The 20220-nt window shown below is 40.9% G+C and overlaps 1 long non-coding RNA gene across 2 annotated transcripts; it reads left to right on the forward strand.

Moving 5' to 3' along the window:
* Positions 1–13260: 13260 nt before the first annotated feature.
* Positions 13261–14036, forward strand: LOC145550129 (uncharacterized). 2 transcript variants are annotated; one of them, XR_014085985.1, is made up of 3 exons: positions 13261–13366; positions 13663–13804; positions 13974–14036. It is a non-coding gene; the product is annotated as an uncharacterized LOC145550129 (long non-coding RNA). The 2 variants fall into 2 exon arrangements; XR_014085984.1 differs by having other exon boundaries at positions 13663–14036.
* Positions 14037–20220: the final 6184 nt, after the last annotated feature.

Below are 20220 nucleotides of genomic sequence, written 5' to 3' on the forward strand. Positions count from 1 at the left end.
CCAACTGCAAACCACTTGCACAAGTGTCCATCAAATGTGGCACATACCAAGGAGATGCTCTGTCCCCACTGCTGTTCTGCATAGGCCTGAACCCCCTCAGCCAAATCATCAACAAGACTGGCTACGGATACTGACTCAAGAATGGGGCCACAATCAATCCCCTCCTCTACATGGATGACATCAAGCTGTACGCCAAGAGCGAGTGAGACATTGACTCACTGATCCACACCACCAGGATCTACAGCACTGACATTGGGATGTCATTCGGACTAGAGAAGTGTGGTCGGATGGTTACAAAGAGAGGGAAGGTCATCCACACAGAAGGGGTCTCACTACATAGAGCACAGTTACAAGTACCTGGGAATACCACAAGCAAATGGCAACCTCGATGAGGTCACAAGGAAAGGAGCCACAGCCAAATTAACTCCAACGAATAAGGCAAGTCCTGAGAAGCCAGCTCAATGGCAAGAACAAGATCCGTGCAATAAACAGCTATGCCTTACCAGTAATCAGATACCCTGCAGGAATAATTAGATGGCCAATGGAGGAGATAAAGACCACGTATGTTAAGACTCGGAAGCTACTAACCATACATGGAGGGTTCCACCCCAAATCCAGCACCCTGAGACTGTACACGAGCCGTAAGGAAGGAGGCAGAGGACTAGTGAGTGTGAGAGCCACTGTCCAGGATGAAACATCCAAGATCCATAAATACATCAAGGACAAAGCCTCAACAGAAGATGTGCTCAGTGAATGTCTCAGACAATGGGGAACAGAGGATGAGGTGCTGGAGGTACCAGCATGGGAGGACAAGCCCCTACATGGGATGTACCACTGACAAATAACTGAAGTGGCTGATATCAGGAAATCCTACCAATGGCTGGAGAAAGCTGGACTCAAGGACAGCACAGAGGCTCTCATCCTGGCTGCACAGGAACAGGCCCTAAACACCAGAGCAATAGAGGCTCATATCTACCACACCAGACAAGACCCAAGGTGTAGGTTGTGTAAGGAGGCCCCTGAGACAGTCCAGCACATAACAGCAGGGTGCAAGATGCTGGCAGGAAAAGCGTACATGGAATGACATAACCAAGTGGCGGGCATAGTGTACAGGAACCTCAGACTGAAGAGCTTTCAGCCTCCGAGTCACTTAAACTGGCTCTTTTAAATACCAGATCTCTCTGTTCTAAAGCTCTATTAATTAATGATTTCATCACTGAGCATAATATTGATGTTTTATTTCTGACAGAAACATGGCTGAATGACAATAATGAAGCAATCGTACTAATTGAATCAACGCCTCCTACGTACAATTTTTTAAGTGAAAATAGAAAACACAAAAAAGGCGGAGGCGTGGCTTCAATATTTAAGAATACCATAAACTGTAGTAAAATCTCTTTGGGTAATTTTATGTCTTTTGAATATCTTGGAATCGAGGTAAAAGGCCACAAACGAACTTTGACACTAACTCTATACAAAACACCAACATATGTGGAAAATTTCTTTGCGGACTTGAATGAGCTTCTATCTCTCATATGTATTGATTACGATTGTTTGATAATTGTCGGTGATTTCAACATTCATGTTGACAACCCCCAAGACCGAGGGGCTAAAAAGCTCTGTAATATATTAGAGAGTTTTGGTTTAACACAACATGTCAAACAAGCAACACACACTCAGGGACACACACTGGACCTGGTTATCAGTAAGGGTGTGAATATTTCCAATGTCTCTGTAACTGATATTGCCCTGTCGGATCATTTTGCTGTTTTCTTTGACAGTTCTTTATCCGTTAACCCACTTGAACAAAAAGCTACTGTCACAAAACGTACTTTCACAGAAAACACAGCAGAAACATTTAATCAAATCTACTCTTCTTCCTCACTCTTAAGTTATAGTGACGTAGATAAGTTGGTGGATGATTTTCAGTGCAAACTTTCAGATATCATTGATTACATTGCCCCCACTAAGGTGAAGGTTGTGACTGGTAGGAAGAAATCTCCATGGAGAAATGCACAAGTAGTTCAATCTGCAAGACAACTCAGCCGTAGGGCCGAACGGAAATGGCGTAAAGGTCAACTGCACGTTTATTATGACATCTACAAGGAAAGACTACGTAACTATCACACAACACTAAAACATGCCAGAGAAGCTTTCTTTGCAGATGTCATAAACAAAAACATTAACAATGCTCGAGCTTTATTTGCCACTGTTGACAGGCTCACAAATCCTCCAATGACGTTGCCACCTGAACTTCAATCTAATGCCGCCTGCAACAAGTTTTCTAGTTTCTTTTCAGAGAAAATTCAAAAGATCAGAGGATTAATCTGCACATCCACTCCAAAGACAGTACTAATGCTGTGCCCAAACAAAACAAATGCAGGAAAAATGACCCAATTTCAACTACTAAATTATAAAACCCTAGAAGAAATTATAAGTCAATTAAGCTCCAGTTCCTGCTGTCTGGATGTCCTACCCACACATTTCTTTAAGAAAGTCCTGCCTGTTGTTGCTAATGATCTGATCCAAATAGTAAACTTATCGCTCTCTTCAGGTGTTTTCCCCCAGGCTTTGAAAACAGCAGTTATCAAACCACTTATAAAAAAGAACAATCTAGACAAATCCCTACTGCAGAATTACAGGCCAATCTCCAACCTCCCATTCATCAGCAAAATTATTGAAAAAGCTGTTTTTAAACAATTAAATAACTTCCTAACAATAACAAACTGCTTTGACTCCTTCCAGTCTGGTTTTCGTGCTCACCACAGCACGGAGACGGCCCTTGTAAAAGTGTTCAATGACATCCATATAAATACAGACTGTGGGAGAACCACAGTGCTGGTTCTGTTGGACCTCAGTGCAGCTTTCGACACTGTTGACCATGACATTTTACTGAACCGGCTGGAGAGTTGGGTCGGACTCTCCGGTCCAGTGCTCAACTGGTTTGAATCTTACATAAAGAACAGGGATTTCTTTGTTTCAATCGGAAACTTCTCATCAGAGAGGTCAAAGGTCACATGTGGGGTACCCCAAGGTTCAATCCTAGGACCCCTTCTTTTCAATATTTATATGCTCCCACTGGCAAAGATTATAACAGGACATATGATTAGCTACCACAATTATGCGGATGATACACAGCTCTACATCACAATGTCACCAAATGACTCTGAACCCATCCAATCACTGAATAGATGCTTAGAACAGATCAATGTGTGGATATGCCAAAACTTTCTCCAGCTAAACAGAAACAAAACTGAAGTTATTATCTTTGGACCTAAAGATGAGCGAACTAGAATCAATGCACAGCTTCAGTTATTACAACTAAAAACCAGCGATCAGGCCCGAAACCTGGGAGTAGTGATGGACTCTGACCTGAACCTTCAGAGCCACATTAAGACAGTCATAAAGTCGGCCTTCTATCACCTGAAGAACATCTCCAGGATTAGAGGACTTATGTCTCAGCACGATCTAGAGAAACTCATCCATGCATTTATCTTTAGCCGCATTGATTACTGCAACAGCGTCTTCACAGGTCTGACTAATAAATCAATCAAACAGCTGCAGCTGATCCAGAACGCTGCTGCTCGGGTTCTCACTAAAACCAGGAAGACAGAGCACATAACACCAGTTTTAAAGTCCCTACACTGGCTCCCTGTAGCTCAGAGAATAGACTTTAAAATACTGATGTTAGTTTATAAATCTCTGAACGGTTTAGCACCACAATACCTTAAAGATCTGTTATTACTGTACCAACCGTCTAGACCCCTCAGATCTTCTGGTTCTGGTCTGCTCTGCATCCCCAGAACCAGAACCAGACGAGGAGAAGCAGCATTCAGTTTCTACGCACCACAGATTTGGAACAAACTTCCAGAAAACTGTAAAACAGCTGAAACACTGGGTGCCTTTAAATCTCAACTTAAAACCCACCTGTTTAGAGTTGCTTATGGCTAAATTAGGGTTAGAGTGCGGGTTTTGATGTCTTCCATGTTTTTATGTCTTTAATGTTTTTAATTTTTTCTTCTTTCTTTTCGACGTTTTAATGATGTAATGTTTGTTTTTTTTGTTTTTATTTTTATTTTGTTTTTTTTATTATTTTTTTAAATTTCTCTCTCTCACTGATTATTTCTGTTTTTATTTTAATTATGTAAAGCACTTTGAAATGCCTTGCTGCTGAAATGTGCTATACAAATAAAATTTGATTGATTGATTGATTGATTTAAACATGGTGAGAGATGCTGACGTTCTTAGGAGGGGTAACAGGCCAAATTAAATTCTGCTTATATTGCACTTATGAAACAGACAAGAGTTCTTCAGTTTTGGCAACTTTATTTCCCCCCTTGCTGGATTTTTTTTTTTGGAATTGTTCTCTCAAAAGCAGCCAGGCTCTGATGCACAGAAAATATGTTAAAGTTTCTTCTTCCAGAGCTACAACTGACACTACAAAAACAGTGACATAGCACTCAGCTCAGATTCTGTAAAACTTCTGCAGCTGAACAAAAATACAATATGAATAAAAGAGAGTTTTATCTGTAACTTAATTTAAATACTACTTTGGACCAGCCCTGCATGAAGAGCAAGCCGCTGCGCATCTCTCAGCTGGAATCTACCTGGAGTCCCTCGGTAGGTCCTATGCCAGTCCGTCCTGCTTTTGGTACATTTTGATTTAGTTATTTGATCAGGAGAACAGGAGCAAAAATACAAATAGGAAATCCGATAGTTAATTTTGACAATGATGAAAATATGAGATTGTGTGGTTCTTGTCCTGTGGATGGGAACCCAGAGTCGTCAGAACTCTGAAGACAGTGGGAGAGAAGGGGAGTTGATGGCAAGATGGACAGGTTGGACTCTGAGGAAATGGAATGACCTTACTTAAAGTGGTGGGTTTCTGCCAGGGGGAGAAGTACAGTTCTTTCTGGGGTTGTGGTATCTTTGCAGGTGAGGGTTCTTCAGATGATCCAGGTTCCAGTGTGATTTTGACTGTGAGTTCCTTGGAGGTAGATGGAAGAGGCTTGCGGTGGAGGGCAGACAAGTAAGTTCTTGTGATCTGACTGCCAGCCGTGAAACCAGGAATTGTCAATGATTCTTCAGCGGTGAAGAGCGAAGAGGGACTCAGGCAACCAGTGGGTAAAATCCACAGCATCACGAGGGGAAACCAGAAATAAGAGGGGAAACCAAAAAAAGCGGCAGCTAATCTAGTTTTTTGGTGTTAAATCCTAAAACATGAAGTGGCATTGTTGTCAGTTGCTATGGCAACAAATCTGCGTGTAGCTTGGCGTATATGCTTCTCTTTCCCTTTGCTGTGGATCATAGAACGAAATCAATACCTACATTTCTAAGTTTCATTGAGTTAACATGTAACATGTATGGATAACATGTAAAAGATTAGTCTTTTTGCCCTCCAGCGTTGCATACTGTCTGTTACTACCCAATAGTAAGTCCCGCCCACTCCTCACAACTCTTCGGACTCACTACTGCCCAGTTCTCTGTCTAACAGGTCCGGAAAACCCCCAGAAACTCGGGTCTTACCCTAGCGATAGTTTGTGGAGAATTATCTGTTTAAACTGGGGTCGGAAAGGACTCGTCTAGCTCTGACTACCTTCGATCCAGAAGTTATGACCTTTTACAGTTGGGGGGCAATCCGCTGAGTAGCCCTCACAGCGACATAACCCCTACAACCACTCCTGTTAACGGTAGCTCCTTTCCTAAAATAACGGCACTTGTTAACGGCTAGATTAAATTTAGTGACTTAGATTTAAGTCCCAAGGTCATTATTTTAGTTTTGGCTAAAAGCAACCTATAAAACATTTCTACTTTTTCCTCCCAGAATCAAACCTCATAGCTATTTCACAACCATCAAAGAACTTTAAGGTGACTCATTAATTGAATGTCCACAACATCTTTTAGATTTTCTTAATGCTAATTATTTTATTAGTAAGGCAATTTTGCAAGGGTCAGTACAGCTTAATTCACTAGCAGAAATAATCAAATAAGTAAAATCAATAATCTAGCCTATCTTTCCCTAATGCTGACACTGAGAACTAAAAAAGGGACACTTTGAGAGAGACGGACAGAGTTTGGCATTTTGAACCCCAGAACTGGCCTGATGATGAAGAAGGTGTTGCAGCAGCAGGAGGTTCCCAGTACAGGAAGAGTACTGACTTAGAGCAGCAGGTCTCGGGCATCAGGGTGACTTCCTCATGCGCGTAGCGGTCCTCAGCTTCTTGTCTTGCAGCTCTGTAGCTCCCTTCTCCTCGTCTCACGATCTTTCTGGTCCCACGGAAGGAACACACCAGTTCTTCCTCTTTGCCTTTGTTCTTTGCCTTTGTCTTTATCTTCATCTTTGCCTTGTTCTTTGGGGGTCTAAACCCAGCTGTTGAGAGAAGTGCGATTTGAAGCCACATGTTGCGGGGCTAACGGGTTGGTCCCCATGTGCAGAACAGTCTTCGGTTCTGTGGCCCCGGCTCTTCTTCAGCTGCAGAGTTCTTTGTCCATCTCCGTCTTGGCTCGAAGCTGCCTGAAGGATCCAACCAAAGATTCCTCTGTTGCACCCACCTTATAAAGGGTTTATCCACCTTTTGGTGCGTTTGCATTGGCTAGCTTTGTTGCTGTGCCTATCTCATTGGCTGACTGCTTGGACAGATGATCTCATCTCCATCACCCTGGAGACCTTATGACCGGATCTCTGTTCTAATGTCCCCAAGTTGCTCAACAGTTCCTCCTACCTCTGTTTCCTGCCCAACCTTTTCTTAGGCAAGTTGAAGTTTAGCAATAAGGCTTTATCTTCTCCGTTCTCCTATCAGTTCCCCTTTTTGCCCTGTCCTTCCACCTACCATCTACCTCCTACACAACATCAGTGACCTTTAATTACAGTTACAACATTTTACACCTTTTCAAGTTCAATGTCAAAATCACATTTATAACCTTTTAGTTTATCTGATTCAACATTCATTTATAATGTTATAATAACCATAACTTATTAGTTACTCTTATTATAATCATAAGGTGAGTTATTACAGACATTTCTGAAAAGAACCCAATAATAATCCATTATTGTAATTATCTGATACCAAATTACAGTTACTTGTTTCACCTTTAAGTACTTCCACAAGTGTGAGAGTAAGTGTAAATATTCTTATAATCAAACCAACATCAACCACTGGTTAAACCGATATTAATTATTGGCATAATTATAAGTCATTATTTTAAGTATTTTACTCTGGGTTTTATCCAATCTCTCAAAATGTTTAGAGTTTATTCTTTAAAAACCTTTAATGTTTTAAAATAAGGAATGGTCTGAACTATTTTTAGCCTGATGCAAGAAAGAAACTTCCTCTTTATTAAGGAAATGAGCTCTTCCTGTTTCATGACTCTCTTTCTGCCTGACTATGATTTTTTATGATTAAATAGAAAAAAGTAGAATTAAAGCAAAGTTTGCAGGACACAATAACAACACACACAACCAGATTCATTTTATTACAGTCTGACTCTATTGTTGGGTCTTGATGTCACCTATGTCATTAATTTTACGGTAATTTTATTTATTATTACTATTAAACTAAAATCTCCAGCATGGGGAAGTGGGATGAGCTCGACTTTTCTCGACACCCCCTCCGCGAGGTCAGACCTTTCACATGCTGGGAACCCAACATCCTCTTGCAGGTCTGCGTCCTCATCCCCTGGAAAGAGAAGATGGCAGTCTGGGATGTGAAGATCCTCCATCGTCACCAAGGCCACAGCAGTCTGGGATGTGAAGATGCAGATCCTCCATCTTCACCAAGGCCTCAGCAGTCTGGGATGTGAAGATGCAGATCCTCAGTCGTCACCAAGGCCTCAGCAGTCTGGGATGTGAAGATGCAGATCCTCAGTCGTCACCAAGGGCTCAGCAGTCTGGGATGTGAAGATGCAGATCCTCAGTCGTCACCAAGGCCTCAGCAGCCTGGGATGTGAAGATGCAGATTCTCAGTTGTCACCAAGGGCTCAGCAGTCTTCAAACTCCACTGCTCTTTGACACCCCCTCCTTGGAGTTTTGATGTCTCTCAGGAAGCGATGAATGTTGAAGAGAACCCAGGTCGCTCTGATCCTTTAACAGTGACAAAAATCCTCAGCTGAATGAAGCGTTGGTTCTTCAGGATGTGGAAGATTCCTTAGGGACAGGTTGATGGGCAAAAAGCCTCAAATAAAAAATAAAAAAACTCTGGATGTTCAGTAGAGCAAAAAGCATAAGCAGCATGACGCTTTATCCATAATCATAATCCTTTTCCATCGCTGGGGTCGTTAAAGGGTTACTGGAGTTGTCGGAGGCAACAGGACTCTGTCAGGCAGGACTCTGTGAAGTCCACAGGTTGCTTCCAGGTGTTGGGTGTAATTTCAACACTTTGTTGCAGGATTGATCTTGGTGGTTGTCTATGACGCCACTCCTTCCTCACGACTTCAGTCCCTTTTCCTGTTTAATCCATCCTTTTGTGACAGGAGTTCTTCTTTAGCATAATCCAATTTCTTCAGGGCCCTCCTAGTCCTAAGCCTTGAAGTTGTTCTTTGAATGGCAATCATCCTGTAATAGTAGCCAGTCTAACACAGGATGGCATGATGCTTGATTCTTGCAATGTTCTGGTTCGCTTTAGCTAAGAACTGGCTTGAACACTGACCTCGTGGACCCCTTTCTTCATAAGTAATACTTTTTTACAGTGCAGTACTTGCTTCACAAAATCCATTCCATTGAATTTCAACTTGATCACCGTAACTACAGGCCGATCTTGATCTTTAATCCAAACTTTCTGTCCTGTTTTCAATGACACTGTAAACTGCAACTTCCCCTTTCCCTCTCTGGGCAAAAAGGAGAAGTGCCTTCGCCTTCCGGCTTTCTGTGACGTGAACGGAGTTCCTCTGCAGGGGAAGACCTGCTCTTTTTCAGCTGTCACTGTTACACCATGTCCATCAGCACCAAGAGGTACTCCTCACCTCTCTTTTCTGTTATCCATGGGGCCTGCTACATCCATGCAGATTGAGCCCCAGGGGATCGTGCTTTTGATGGTCAATCCTTCCAACCGCTGCCCTTGGCGGCCTGCGTTGTATTGTCCACATACCTCACAGCCCCGTAGCACGCGTTGGACTTGTTTCACTGGGATCCAAAGCTCATGCTCATCCAGCTCCTTACGGGTAGGCCGTACGCCTGCATGTCCAAGGGCTTCATGCACGCTCCGCACGACCTCATCCACGTACTCTTCTGGGACCTCCCGTCCTCTGGGAGTATTGTCCCACTTCTCGGCTCCGACAAAGACAATTTTTCTCTGTTGGACATAACAGTCCACTTCATCATTTCCACGCCAATGAGCTCCCTCATGCGTGTGCTCAGATGCTCGACCTTGAGCTCCAGATGCATTTCACCACTTCCTTGTGAAATTACTTACATCTTCTGGACGTACGACCTTGCGTCGTACTCCTCGGTCTCTTTGTCTCCGAGTCGCCTATCCCCCAAAGCCTCTCAGGGTACCTTAGAGCAGGGATGGGTCTAGGCTAGGTTGGCTACTGGCTTCCCTTCTTGATGCAGCTGTTCATCTTAAGCGGAAGCTTTTCCCTCGCCTGCACGCTGTACAGTTACTGCAAGGGTCGCGGCTGATAAGCCTCATCAGTCGCTCCCAACTCTATTTCCTAAGAGCTGGTCTCCCAAGTGAGCTATTCAGACCCTCTCGTCTGTTTTTACTGACTTGGTCAAAGTAAGGCCCTCCTACTCATTAGGGTCGGGCCCACCCAGGGACGCCATGTCTGTTACTACCCGATAGTAAGTCCCGCCCACTCCTCACAACTCTTTGGACTCACTACGGCCCAGTTCTCTGTCCAACAGGTCCGGAAAATCCCCAGAAACTCGGGTCTTACCCTAGCGATAGTTTGTGGAGAATAATCTGTTTAAACTGGGGTCGGAAAGGACTCGTCTAGCTCTGACTACCTTCGATCCAGAAGTTATGACCTTTTACAGTTGGGGGGCAATCCGCTGAGTAGCCCTCACAGCGACATAACCCCTACAACCACTCCTGTTAACGGTAGCTCCTCTCCTAAAATAACGGCACTTGTTAACGGCTAGATTAAATTTAGTGACTTAGAGTTAAGTCCCAAGGTCATTATTTTAGTTTTGGCTAAAAGCAACCTATAAAACATTTCTACTTTTTCCTCCCAGAATCAAACTTCATAGCTATTTCACAACCATCAAAGAACTTTAAGGTGACTCATTAATTGAATGTCCACAACATCTTTTAGATTTTCTTAAATGCTAATTATTTTATTAGTAAGGCAATTTTGCAAGGGTCAGTACAGCTTAATTCACTAGCAGAAATAATCAAATAAGTAAAATCAATAATCTAGCCTATCTTTCCCTAATGCTGACACTGAGAACTAAAAAAGGGAAACTTTGAGAGAGACGGACAGAGTTTGGCATTTTGAACCCCAGAACTGGCCTGATGATGAAGAAGGTGTTGCAGCAGCAGGAGGTTCCCAGTACAGGAAGAGTACTGACTTAGAGCAGCAGGTCTCGGGCATCAGGGTGACTTCCTCATGCGCGTAGCGGTCCTCAGCTTCTTGTCTTGCAGCTCTGTAGCTCCCTTCTCCTCGTCTCACGATCTTTCTGGTCCCACGGAAGGAACACACCAGTTCTTCCTCTTTGCCTTTGTTCTTTGCCTTTGTCTTTATCTTCATCTTTGCCTTGTTCTTTGGGGGTCTAAACCCAGCTGTTGAGAGAAGTGCGATTTGAAGCCACATGTTGCGGGGCTAACGGGTTGGTCCCCATGTGCAGAACAGTCTTCGGTTCTGTGGCCCCGGCTCTTCTTCAGCTGCAGAGTTCTTTGTCCATCTCCGTCTTGGCTCGAAGCTGCCTGAAGGATCCAACCAAAGATTCCTCTGTTGCACCCACCTTATAAAGGGTTTATCCACCTTTTGGTGCGTTTGCATTGGCTAGCTTTGTTGCTGTGCCTATCTCATTGGCTGACTGCTTGGACAGATGATCTCATCTCCATCACCCTGGAGACCTTATGACCGGATCTCTGTTCTAATGTCCCCAAGTTGCTCAACAGTTCCTCCTACCTCTGTTTCCTGCCCAACCTTTTCTTAGGCAAGTTGAAGTTTAGCAATAAGGCTTTATCTTCTCCGTTCTCCTATCAGTTCCCCTTTTTGCCCTGTCCTTCCACCTACCATCTACCTCCTACACAACATCAGTGACCTTTAATTACAGTTACAACATTTTACACCTTTTCAAGTTCAATGTCAAAATCACATTTATAACCTTTTAGTTTATCTGATTCAACATTCATTTATAATGTTATAATAACCATAACTTATTAGTTACTCTTATTATAATCATAAGGTGAGTTATTACAGACATTTCTGAAAAGAACCCAATAATAATCCATTATTGTAATTATCTGATACCAAATTACAGTTACTTGTTTCACCTTTAAGTACTTCCACAAGTGTGAGAGTAAGTGTAAATATTCTTATAATCAAACCAACATCAACCACTGGTTAAACCGATATTAATTATTGGCATAATTATAAGTCATTATTTTAAGTATTTTACTCTGGGTTTTATCCAATCTCTCAAAATGTTTAGAGTTTATTCTTTAAAAACCTTTAATGCTTTAAAATAAGGAATGGTCTGAACTATTTTTAGCCTGATGCAAGAAAGAAACTTCCTCTTTATTAAGGAAATGAGCTCTTCCTGTTTCATGACTCTCTTTCTGCCTGACTATGATTTTTTATGATTAAATAGAAAAAAGTAGAATTAAAGCAAAGTTTGCAGGACACAATAACAACACACACAACCAGATTCATTTTATTACAGTCTGACTCTATTGTTGGGTCTTGATGTCACCTATGTCATTAATTTTACGGTAATTTTATTTATTATTACTATTAAACTAAAATCTCCAGCATGGGGAAGTGGGATGAGCTCGACTTTTCTCGACAATACCTGCGCGAAATTTCCGTACGTCCAATAACATGCATGATGTCTTTATAGTGTAACTCAGTGCCTCACCAGCAATGAATCTCACCGCACGTCACTGATGACGAGGGAAGCCGCAGACAAACAAAAAATACCCACAAAGAGCCAAAACCCGTTCCCAACACAAATGCTATGGGCCGAATCTTTTCTTTAGCAGATTGAGGTTCTGCAGTAACTTCTATTCACAGCCGCTCACCCCCAGCCCAGATTCCGTCAGCAGGGTGCGAACCGCCTGGTAGAAACGTTAAGGTGAAGCAGAGAGCGAACAGCGAGCAGGTGGTACTGGGGCTTTAAGGTGGATTGTGGTGACAGTCGTGGTACGTTTTCTTTATATTAGGATATTTGATACAAGAATGAATGTCTGTCTTTATATCAGAAAATCTGATATAAACCCAGGTGAAAAAAAGTATGCTTACATATATTTCAAACATACTTACATTTATGAAAGTACACTTTAAGTATACTAAGTATTAAGTGTACTAAGTGTACTAAGTGTATATATACAAATATATCTGAAGTATGCTAAAAGCTTGTACCAATTTCGAAATTATAACTTTAAACACACTTAAACATAATTGTACCAAAATACACTTTTAAGATATGAAATAAAAGTAGACTTTAAGTGAACAAAATATATATTTGCCCAAGTGCAAATATACACTTGCTCAAGTATATTTAAAATATATATAAGAAAATTTTTTTGTGTATATTTTAAAATATGTGCTCAAAATAGATTTTTTTTAAATTCACTTAACACTACTTTAAATTATTAATTTCACTATGTTTTAAATTACATCTCAGTGTAAATTTTAGGCTAATAAAGGATGTCTTTTTTTACTTTCTTTATTTAACCGGGTGAAGCCCATTGAGATCCAGATCTCATTTTCAAGCGGGACCTGGGCAGAAGTCTGCAGTACACAGCAACCTGGTTACAAAATAAAACTAATTAATACATATACAGAAGTATGTTTTTTAGGCACCTATAAAGTACTTTCATTTAATGTTTAGGCATACTTTTTAAGCACCTAAAAAGTATGCCTTTTTAGGTGCCTTAATAATATTTTACTATTTTTGTTAAAATTGCAAAGAATAAAGAAATGATAATCATGATGTAATGTTGTTTAAGAAAGTACCCAATTCATTTTCAGATTATAATCAACAGGATTAGCTCCAGTTCACACTCCAGACCAGATGGTGGTGGTATTGCACACTTTCATTTAAAAAAAAACGAGAGAAGAAAAAACTTGAACACAGGGAAGATAACAGGTGACGTCCGAGTTAGACGACAACACAACTGGACAACAACTAATGGAAATGAAATGTGTGTCACAAAAGGAGCCCGGGGGGATGAAGGCTGCTAAGTGTTGCTAGCTGGTGGTAAGTTTGCTTATTAATTATCTTCATTTAATTATAAACAGTACAGTAAAGATATATAACTTACGTTGGTTTCATAAATAATTATTTTATACATTTTATTGTGACTTGTATGATTATTACTATAGCAATCATCAGCTTCATGTTATAAATGCATGGACGTTGTTTGTTGCGACTTGTACTTTTATTCATAAACTAACCTGGTTTTAATTAAGCTCCATAAGACAAGAGAGACTTTGATATTGTGAGGTTGTTATAACTTGTTCATCAATGATTTTATCTTCAACATATGTTTGCAGTCTAACTAAGCAAATGAAGATGAAAGAGGAAGCCAGAGAAATCAAGTGTTCGAAAACCTGAAGACTTTCTGTCTCAGAAGAGGCTCTGACTCCACCAGGTCACCATCCAGCTCTGAGGATGAACCTCCACATCGTCTTCATGGTTTATTTATTTATTTATTTAAATGAGGAGTTAGCTACATTTTCAACAACAAAAACTGGTGTGTTACCAACACCAAGTGCTTTATAGACATGATTTGATTTATAGATAACTAGACAGATTTTGTCCTCTTGTTTCTATTTCATGCATTTTATTTGTTGTTGGCTTTCAGGGCCCTGTGATGGACTGGTGACCTGTCTAAGGTGAACAAAATACAAATGTTTTCTCTGTTTAATTGCTCTATTGTACTTTTTTGTAGGTTTCTGTAAGGTGCAGTGGCAGAGAATGGGAATGTTCTGTCGTTGATCCTCACTGTGTTTTGGGGCGAGGAGGTTTTTTTTCTGCTATTGCGAAAACAATTAAGAAAAATAAGTAGGTTTTTTTTTTTACTTCAACATCAGACCTAAGTTTGTATTCACAAACAAGTGTATGTTGGGAAAAGTATATTCTTGCCCATGATAGTAAGAGGGCGCAGATCTGCCCCCTCCTCTTCACCATCAACCAGGTGTCTTAACATGGAGACAGAGAAACTGAGAATCCTCGCAGTCTTTATTAGACTGAGGGCATTCAGAATAATTTATTTTGCTGAATTATTGTATTTAGCTAAATATTAGAAATGATCACACAAATAACATTTTGAAGAAAAAAAAAACTCAAAAAGGGCAATAGGGGCGTCAAGGATAAGGGGCAGGGACTCAAGCTTCCCCTCATCCTGCACGTGCCTGCATCTCGTCAGCTTACATTCATATAACCAAATATTTTTGGTTAAGTCGTTTTAATTCTGAAATAGTCACACATCCAACATTTTACTGCTAACTTTGTCTAAAACTTAGCTACTCTAGAAATCTTGTATTTCATCACAATGAAAGCCATAAAATTAGCCTTTGTTGTTTAAAGTGAAATGTCAGTGTGAACAATGGCTACAACACCAAACCATTTATCAACAGAACATATTAGATCAGTGTTTCTCAACCTTTTTTGGGCCAGCACCCCCCTAGCCTTTATCCAGATCCCTCACCGCACCCTGATAAAGAATTTCTGTCATGTTGGTACTCAATTTTTGAACCCACATGCAAGAATACAACCAGAAGAGACGGATAAATGTACAATGATGATTTATTGAAGTCAGGAAAGGGAATGAATACTGGAACGAAGGACCGGGTCGTCTTACTGCCAACAGGAGACACAGGATTAGAAACGGCAAGGTGAATGTTTTCCAGGAATAAGGCAGGAAATGCTTACTTGGTAGGAAGGTGAGGAAGACTTGAGTAGAGCGTAGGTTTGTATGATTCGTTGGAGAGCGGACAGGTATGTTAACGGTTGGAGGAGCGGCTTGACTTTGGTTCAGCAGTACCCTTTTCTCCGGTTGGGTTCGGGCTTGGGTCTCAAGACCTGGAACGTCCCGAAGGGGAATCCACCGGAGAAGGATCGACGAAGGGAGTAAGTGAACACACGAGGTGTGGCGTCTGGCCGGTAACGTGGACAGCGTCGAGGGAGGACACAGGAGGTAGGTAATCCACAGCAGCGGGGAAACACACCCACTCAGAACCCGGGAAGGACTGAACACACGGGAACAACGAGGAGACGGCAGGATCATCTGATGAGGAAGACAACAAGGAGTTAGGGCAGAGCAGATCACCGAGGGCCTTTCTCTGGAACGATTAGTTACAGAAGTAAGCAAACACTCAGGCGATGAGAAGAAGAGGAGCTGCTGCTTATATCCACAATCCACGCCCTCCAAACGAGCTGCAGGTGTGAGCACGGGTTGAACCCAGCAGCTTCCCAGGGGCTCTACTAGTTGGTGACATCTGGTGGATGCCAGGAGGAATGACGGTTCCAGCAAAAAATAAAAAACTCAAAAACAAAGAAAACAAACGAACAAAATAAAAGAGGGAAAAACACAGACCCTGACATTTGCAGGCTAATTTGCACTGACCATTATTTTATTATTAATATTACTATCACTATTGTAGATGTTTTGATTTTTATGCTTGTTTCTGTATCAAAAATAATTTCCCAGAGAACAAAAAAGTCATGGGAATAGAAACAATTTTCACAGGTGTCTATAAAAAATTTAATGAACATTCAAGTTAAAATTGGTAGACCTAACAGCAGCCAATCAGAGTGGAAAAATATTCTTATTTTGTGCCATTTTCTAGTTGTTAAATCTTGCACAAAATGACCAGATAAAAGATGAACAACATGGCAGTTTAAACTCTGAACTATTTGCAAAACGACTGAGCTCTGCAACATTAAAACATGGATAGAACTGTAACTACATTAATCATAACTCTTCTTCTCTTCAGTGTTTGTCAGTTTCTGGTGGTGCAGCTCTGTGCTGCCTTCAGGAAAATGGGACATCAGAGAATCATCCATAAAATTTCACCAACATGGCATTTATTGTGCAAACCAGAGCTTTCAGTGGAAAAACTAAAGTTCCATATTCTTTTAATGCCATACAAATATGAGACAGAAACATGGATTATATCTTTATATAGACCTGTCTATTGATTTATAGATTAATAGTTTTACTGGACAGAAATTACAAAGAACAAATCTGGTTCTTAATCAAATCCTAATGAGTCAAATTGAAAGTGTCATGGAGTCATTAGCCTCATGACATTAACACTGACATGAAAAATAATATTGAAGGAATAATAAATCTAATTAAAAACATAAATAAGCGATAAGTTCTTTATGGTCTGTAAGATATATTTATTCTAAGTATTAGATGTCATCTCAACAAACTCATGGCACTTCAACAATATTATTTTACCTTTTATCTGGAAATAGTGTGTTTATTATTGCCATACAGTTCTCTGTATTAAGTATTGCTCGAAATGTCTTGCCATACCAGTTTATTCCTCTGTATTTACTGTTTCTTAGTTTATTCTTGAATTTTGTTCTTCATTCATTTCCATTTAGTTTCCTTTCATTAGTCTTGTCCTCTCTTGGTTTATTGCTTTGTCCACTTTAGTTTCTTTCCTGTTGCTAGATTTATTTTATCGCTTATTGATGCTCACCATCAGTAATCTTCACTCATCACCTGCTGCGCCGCCTAATCGTCATGTGTTTCACATCATGTGTTGATTTTTTTCACTGTTCAGCGTCGGATTCTCTGTTTTTATGCCATAATTCACATCTAGTTCATCGCTCCGTTTTATGTCTCCTCTTTCAGAGTTTTGCGCAATGTACGCGTCTTTTTTTTTTTAAGCCGCTAAGGTTCAGGGAGGTCGGGAAGTGTATCGATGGGGAAAAGGCAGACTGACATAAACCTTTTAAAACAACGAAAACAATTTCGGTATTCTGATGATTGAAATTTAAAAGTGCTGTGTTGTTCTATCACCTCCGTTTCATACCGGACCACTTACAGCACCAGTGTTAACTAGGGGTTGAACGATTACATATTTTTTAAGGTCGACTACATCATGATAATAGTCGAGTCGATGTCGACTAGTCGCGATGATGTCATAATGACGTAAGCGCAAAAACCCTTCACAACTACTTGGAGGCTTTATCAGCTATTTTCACGGCAAATATTGACACCCCCCTCCCCTTCTCTCGCTTTTACTAAGTCTATTATGCAGAATTAAAAGAGCAATAAACGGATCATTCTTCCTGAGCAGCAGAGAAAAGTTTGTTGCACAAAGTTGGGTCTGACTTTTTTTTTCCAAACACCGGCTTATACTGATGATCTCTGGATAGCTACTCGTATGGGAGTCAAATTATCACACTGACCACAATGGCGCTTTTGGAACATCACAAACCAAACATATTATGAACAGATTCCGTTTGGTTACAGTTGAATTCAACGAAGCCTCCTGCTTCTCCTCCGCCCGATGCGCAACAGGAAGCTCCGTGGACTCAGCAGCGGCTCTCTGAACCAACATGCAGACGGCGGCAGAGATCGCCTCTATCAGACCCTCCGGATGAAGCTTGGACTTAGTTTCCAGATGTAGTCAAACCATATTTTCATAAGAGCGTAAAGCTGCCAGGTTAAAAACTTCAATACGCAGGGTGACGCTGATCAGTTGGGGGGGATAAAAAAGCCTGATAAAAAAGGGGGCAGAGGGGGGGGGGGGCAGCCTAGGCCCAGCGAATGGAGGACTGGAGTCGGACTCCTGACTACCGCGGGCTAAAGTCTCTATATGCGGGGCGCCGCGCTAACCGCCGCGCAACGCCCCTATTGCGGGAGCCTATGCTGTAATTTACAGTTTGTCTTTGTTAAATTATTTACATTTTTATACAATTTTAGCTTTCTGACGAACTCACCTAGTCCCACCTTCTTTCATTTCCTTGGAAAAATCTGTTTTGTCATCTGATTGCGACTAGTCGACTGGCCCAGAAAAAAGTCATTGCAGAGAAAAGAATTGACTAGTCGACTAATCGGTGCAACCCCTAGTGTTAACGCTATAAAATGAACGCTCTCTATCGTGGTATCACCCATGGAGGGATTTCTTTATTTAAATGGGTTCATTTTTCAGAGGGATACACAGTGAGGGTATCATCATTTTAGCTACTAGTAGCAGGAGAACGGAGCTGCGCCAAGAAGCTAACAGAAGCTAACAAACACTGAATAGAAGAGCTGCCATCGAAACAGTTGCAGCCAAGCATGGTTTAATGTTACACAATGCAGTTTTAACAAGTTGCTCAAAGTCTAAATTGGCATTGTTGTGCATTTAAGGTGTAAAGTTTACCTTCGACCAAACGCTCCCCAAAGTCATCCCAGCGCCCCCCTTTTGTAAAAATGTCCGCCAGCGCCCCCTGCAGTCCTCTGAATGCCCCCTGGGGGGCGGTACCGCCCACGTTGAGAACCGCTATATTAGATATTATATGTAATATCTCATTGAGCAAGCAGTACTAGAATACTGATGCTGTTGAAGAAAGGTGAAGAGACTGAGGAAGCTCAGGAGAGGTCTTCAGCTGGTTTATTGACATATGTATTAGCCTATTACTTTTTAAATAAACTAAGCTATTTTATTATGAGAAGAGCAGGCCAGGGAAGAGATGGGAGAGCCAGGTGGAGCTTCAGGGTGTGAAGATATAAAAATCATATGAATTACAATAGAACCAGAAAGGAGAACAGGTGAGGACTGATGTCAGGTAAATGTTTTTTTTACTTTTCAATTGTTTTTTTTTTTTCATCCATTTCCATATTTCCATCCATCCACACTATAAGGGTAATGGTTAGGTTATGATCAGTGATGTCGAACCACTTTTCTCAGTAACGAGTGATCTAATGTGTTACTATTTCAAATCCAGTAGTCAGACTACATTTACTTAACAAAATCACTTTGCGTTACTATTATTTTTTGTAATTTAATTACATTTTCCTCTACTTGGGGAGTAACCACCGTTTCTATGCGACAGTATCAGCAGTGACAGAAACGTAAACAATGGAGGGAAGAGAAAGATGCACATTTTGTTACTGGAAAAACAGGAACTTTTTTGAGTTTCGCTTGCCAAGTCCGATTATTATAAGCAGCTTGTTTTTTTTCTAAAGTCGCTTGCTGATTAAATGAGTCGCGGGTTGCGGTTTTTGAGCTTGGGGATAAGCAGACATAAACCCCAGAATTTGTCTGACAACCAGTTAGATTTAGTCAGATTCTCCTTGTCCATAATTTCCCGGAAGCTCCGTCCCACTGTGTCTTTGTTAATGTCAAGTTAATATATTACTTGTGAATTACATCAAGCTTCAGTTGCGCTCCAAAAAATAAACTGCAAACATCGAGACTAGTATGAACAGCGCAATTAAGCGTAAAAATAACCATGAATGAAGGTGTCCGTAAAGTTGTGCAACTAAACGCCATTATAATTATTAATATTAAGATAAGTGTCACAAATCTGTGCAGCAGGACCAGGCCCAGCTGCAGAAACAAATTATAGGGGGGACATTCCATTTCTTCTTCAAAAACGTCCATGAATACTAGCTTCAAGCTGAACAGTAGTCCTGTGACCACACAGTGTTAAGTGGAAAAAAGTGTGGTGCTGTGTCCATTCAACTTAAAAGTCAAACATAGAATACAGATAATTTATTGTCCCAGAGTGGGGACAGTTCTGTCCAACAGCAGCAAAATGAAATGCAATCACAGCAAATAATCACACTCAAGATACAATACAAAAGAAATAAAAACTGAATAAAGAATAAAAATACTGTGCAATACAACTACGGCTGCACCGATTGCAGTTTTCTGGCCAATTGCAAATGACCAATCTTTTAAAAAGCCTAACTTATCCAATTCCAATTTTGACCGATACCATTTTTTTTGTTTGAAATGTTGCTCAATATAGCAACATTGGCATACTTGGACCTGGTCAAGTATGGACCAGGTCCATACTTGACCTGGTCGGCGGGTTTGTCAGTCAAACCTCTAACAAAAAAAAAAAAGAAAAGCACAGTGGTTAATTTTTAGACCTTT

Source organism: Poecilia reticulata, chromosome 23, assembly GCF_904066995.2.
Source record: "Poecilia reticulata chromosome 23, P_reticulata-male-v2, whole genome shotgun sequence".
Lineage (NCBI taxonomy): Eukaryota > Metazoa > Chordata > Actinopteri > Cyprinodontiformes > Poeciliidae > Poecilia > Poecilia reticulata.